At 38.8% G+C, this 5,145-nt stretch overlaps 1 long non-coding RNA gene across 1 annotated transcript; it reads left to right on the top strand.

Annotated features, from left to right (window-relative positions):
* The first annotated feature begins 1,358 nt into the window (after positions 1 to 1,358).
* On the top strand, positions 1,359 to 4,975 carry LOC138851845 (uncharacterized). The gene is made up of 3 exons (XR_011391433.1): positions 1,359 to 1,440; positions 1,756 to 1,820; positions 4,816 to 4,975. It is a non-coding gene; the product is annotated as an uncharacterized lncRNA (long non-coding RNA).
* The last annotated feature ends 170 nt before the right edge of the window (positions 4,976 to 5,145 follow it).

Genomic DNA, 5,145 nt, shown 5'->3' with positions numbered 1-5,145 from the left:
TCCCCCACTTTCTTTAGCAGTCTCTGGTGCGGAACTTTATCAAGGCCTTACTAAAATCCAAATAAACAATATCAAATTCTTTATCGAGATCAACAGCCCCAAAAGCTATACTGGAGAAAGTTAGTAAATTAGCTAGGCAGGAACGGCCTCTCGTGAATCCACGCTGAGGATCATTAATCAAATTATGCTTTTCAAGATGATTTCTTAAAATATCAGCTATAATTGACTCTAGTAATTTACTTACAATTGAGGTCAGGCTTATTGGCCAGCAATTTGACGGTAACGACTTGGCCCTGATTTAAAATAGGAATTACATTGGCCATCTTCCACAGATCAGGCACTACACCTGTTTGAAGAGATACATTACAAATGTTAGTTAATGGTTCACAAAGTTCCATTTTGTACTCCTTAAGCACCCGTGAAAAAAGTTCATCAGGGCCAGGGGATTTATTTTGTTTTAGTCAGTCTACTTGTTTGATTACCATATCCTTAGTGACTGATATTACATAATTTATCTCCTTCAGGCCCACTATAAAAATTAATTACTGGGATATTATTAGTGTCTTACTGTGTGAAAACCAAGAGAAAATAATTATTAAAAATCAAACACATTTCATTCTCCTTGTCAGTAAGATGCCCAGAGTTATTTTTAAGGGGACCTATCTTATCTCAAACTTTTGTTCTATAAACCTGGAAAAAAAACTTTGGGGTTAGTTTTCGAATCCCTAACAACTTTAATTTCATAATCCCGTTTAGCTTTTCTTATCCCCTGTTACTGATTCATAAGATGACCTTCATCTCTTTTGATGCACCTATAAATTCCTTTTTTTTCAGCCCTAAAAGATGTTTGAACTTATTATTCATCCATCTCGGGTCATTTGTATTCGAACTAATTTCTTTATACGGAATAAAAGTTCTTTGGGCAGCATGTAGAGTGTTTAGAATTCTGTCACATTGAGAGCTCTCTTCATTACCCCAGTCCACAGATGATGTGTTCTCTAAGCCCATTGTACTATCCTAAGCAAAAATCTGGGACCGTTACTGAGGTATCTCTAGTATCATACTTCCATTCTATGCTAAAGGTTAACTTATCACTTACAGCTGTCCAAGAAGATAAAACATGTGATAACACTACTGACCAAAGAAACCGAGTTTCGTGTCGCTGGAGGAATCGAGGGTTAGAGGAGACATGGTCCTATCAGCATTTAAATTGAAAAATTGCGTTACTTTATACACCGTAAATTTGTTTATTCGTCCCTCTTTACCAAAGATTATTTTTTTATTACTTTATTACAGCAAATCACCTTTAATTTGATTTAATGTTGGTTGAATACTGAAATATTTTTTGTGTTTTGTAGGTGTGTTGTGTTCAGCACGGCAGTTCCTGTGTTGCAAATGTCAATAACACAAGAGGACCACCAGCTAGAGCCTCTGCACCATGTAAGTCTAGTCTGCGATACACCTGCCCAAAGATAGTGACTTTAAATCTGCCATTGAAGACTGTGTAGATAGCATGTAGACAGTGAGTAGAGACAGACAAGGGTTGTAGAACCATCTTTAATTAGGACACTGATTCATGATTCGATAATGTTCTAAAGACCAAACCATGACATGATAAAGTTCTATAAAGTGAAACATGACATAATGAAGGTCTAAAACACGAACCACATCATGATAGTGATATACACAGTAAAACATGACTTGATAAAACTCTCCCCAGAGTGAAATGTGTAATAATAATAAAACTTATTACAGGTGTTGCTAGTAAAGAGGTCAGCAGGTGTCAGCGGAAACCCCTGTCCCGGCTTCTCAGGCTTCAGGTGAGAGTAAAATCATGCCTACTGAAGGTCTCTTCATCCAAGGCAGTAGAACTACACTTCCCATGGAACGTATTACCTTACCTGTACCCAGGATCTATATGATTCCTGTGGGTTTAGTGCTTCCCCGTCAATACAATAATATTCAATGGCTTGAGTCAGTCCTTACTAAGGACACTTTTATCGAGATGTTTCAGTCGTGAGACCTTGAGTGACTGAGACCCTACGAACGAAACGTCTTCAATTCAGGGATGTTAAGTGAAGACATTAGTATACATTTTGATCTACTACTTAACTTTCTTACTACTCAACCTTGTTATTTTTCATCCAAGAATTAAAGATATAAACAGTAATATGTACTATATTGTTATGAGAACACTCTTATTTTTGGTGTCTTTTATATAGTTACCCCAGTAATGCCCCTTAACACTATTTATATACACTATTTATATACACTATTTATATATATTTATAGAATGGTCACCGATATTAGTAGACATTCTTTATTCGTTCGCCGCCCCTGTTTGCTCCGTCCCTTTTCTCTTCGCCTACATTCACTCTTGTCTTCCCTTCAGTTACCACCTTTATATGTTCATGTAGCATCTCACTTTTCCCTATCCCCCTGGGAAGTTCCAGCTGTTCGGGTCTGTTCTTTCTCACTCCCTTCCTCGAAAGCTCAACTGCCTACGGTGGCTTCCCGCTCTCTTTTTCTTGATCACTTCCACTCCCATTCTCATGCCACCGCTGTGTACACAGATGGCTCTAAGTCTTCAGACGGCGTCGGATTCGCAGCAGTGTTTCCGGACAGCGTCGTGCGGGGGCATTTACTATCTTCAGCTAGCATTTTTACTGCTGAACTGTATGCCATTCTTGCAGCACTTATTCGTATCGCATCTATGCCTGTGTCATTTGTAGTAGTCTCAGACTCCCTTAGTGCTCTACAGGCTATACGAAAATTTGATACATCTCATCCCCTAGTTCTCCGTATCCAACTTTGGCTACGCCGTATCTCTACCAAACATAAAGATATTGTTTTTTGTTGGGTCCCTGGTCATGTCGACGTACAGGGCAATGAACAGGCAGACACTGCTGCGCGGTCAGCAGTGCATGACCTACCAATTTCCTATCGAGGTGTTCCATTTCTGGACTATTTTGTTGCAATAGCTACCCACCTTCGCACCCGTTGGCAACAACGTTGGTCAACTCTGCTCGGTAACAAACTTCATTCTATTAAACCGAGCATAGGTTACTGGCCGTCTTCTTGTCATCAGTGCCGAGGTTGGGAGACCACTCTCTCCCGCCTTCGCATTGGTCACACTCGTCTTACTCATGGGTATCTCATGGAGAGGCACCCTGTTCCTCTCTGTGAGCAGTGTCAAGTTCCAGTATCGATTAGCCACATTCTGTTAGACTGCCCTCTCTATCAACGAGCACGCAGAATTTACCTCCAACGTCGTCTTCGTTCTACTACTCTCTCTTTACCTTCCCTTCTTGCTGAGGGACCCTCCTTTAATCCTGACTCTCTCATTGACTTCTTGACAACGACTGATTTACTCCACAAACTCTGATGATACTTTTCGCACTCCCCTCAGCCCTTTCTAGTTCAGTCTCTTGCAGCCCTTTACCCTTTCACCATCCACTACCCCGCTGTTATCCGTAACCTATTACTCATCCATCTCCCTTTTGCCACCTGATGCCCTCGCTTCCTTCCTGCCCTGCAGCGCTGTATAGTCCTTGTGGCTTAGCGCTTCTTTTTTGATTATAATAATAATAATACTGTTTGTCCCCTAGCACAATTCATCCACTGTTTGTCACCTAGCACAATTCATCCACTGTTTGTCACCTAGCACAATTCATCCACTGTTTGTCACCTAGCACCATTCATCTACTGTTTATTCCCAAGCACTATTCATCAGCTGTTTCTCCTCTAGCACCATTCATTTATCGTTTTATACTAGTACCATCTATCTACTGTTTGTCCCCTAGCACCATTCATCAACTGTTTGTCTCTTACCACTATTCATTAACTGCTTTTCCAGCAGCTCCATTCATCTTCTATTTATCCACTAGTAACATCCATCAATTGTTTGTTCCCCAGCACCATTCATCAACTGTTTGTATTCTAGCACCAATCATCTTACGTTTGCCCTCTAGCACCATTCATCTACTGTTTGTTCTATAGCACCATTCATCTTATGTTTGTCTCCTAGCACCATTCATTCACTGTTCGTTCAGTACATCAATTCATCTTCCGTTTATCCCATAGCACCATTTATCTATTATATATCCTTGGCATCATGTATTCATTGCAACTTACTACAACTAGTTCAGTCTGAGTCTCTTAGTACCAAATATCTACTGCATATACAAATTGACGTATATCTTTCAGGTTATATATACTGAAAACTATGTATCTCAGCGACTACAAACAAAGATTTAAATCTTCGCGTATACACTGAGATTTTTTCTCTCAGAATACTGTACACAGTTTCCTTTATTCCCTCATTAGGGGCTTTTAAATATCTTCAGTAATCGAGTAGTGGTGTGCATGTGAAATGCATTAATGACTCTCGTAAAACCGATGGAGTTGAAACCATTACTTTATTACAATAAATTCATAAAAAAATAACTAAGAACTAGTCAGTAATTAAGTTGTAACACTCGCGGAAACACAAAAACTCGGAGAATTGTCTTTAAAATATTACTCAATTATTATTATGATTACTATATAATTATTATTCTTTTTATTATTATTACCTGTATATTTAGGCATAACCAATTAGCTTATCGATCATTCATTTTAAACAATTCTCAGTATTTATATTCTTTACTATGAAATCACCACCCATTGAATGCAGATACTTTTATCTAATGCTAAAGTTCCCTGCTCACTCAGGTCTACTATTTCATTTGTTACACATTCATTATACTTAAATTCTTTTCCTGCTCACTCACCCATTACCTATTATTAACCAACATTACCCATTATTTCCCACAGGTGTCCTCACCAGGACGTGCCAGCGCTGTGCCGAGGATTCGACATTGGTTGTCATGGCACAGATTTTATCAACGTTCGTAATTGAACATATCAGAGGAAGACATCCATTAAGATAAACACACTTAATGGTTTGGAAAAGTACATGACAACATAAGAAGAAAGTGACAGATGTGAAGAAGATGGCAGATGTGAGGAAGGTGACAGATGTAAGAAGGTGTCAGATGTGTAGAAAGTGACAAACAAGCGGAAACTTAGATTTTCATGTAATTGAATTTATACTTCTGTACATTACATAGTTACCATGATTATGCAAAGACTGTAAAAACTGTA

The sequence above is a fragment of the Cherax quadricarinatus genome, unplaced genomic scaffold, assembly GCF_038502225.1.
Source record: "Cherax quadricarinatus isolate ZL_2023a unplaced genomic scaffold, ASM3850222v1 Contig2397, whole genome shotgun sequence".
Lineage (NCBI taxonomy): Eukaryota > Metazoa > Arthropoda > Malacostraca > Decapoda > Parastacidae > Cherax > Cherax quadricarinatus.
Note: the sequence above shows the minus strand (reverse complement) of the source record. Positions and strands in the feature narration are given on the sequence as shown.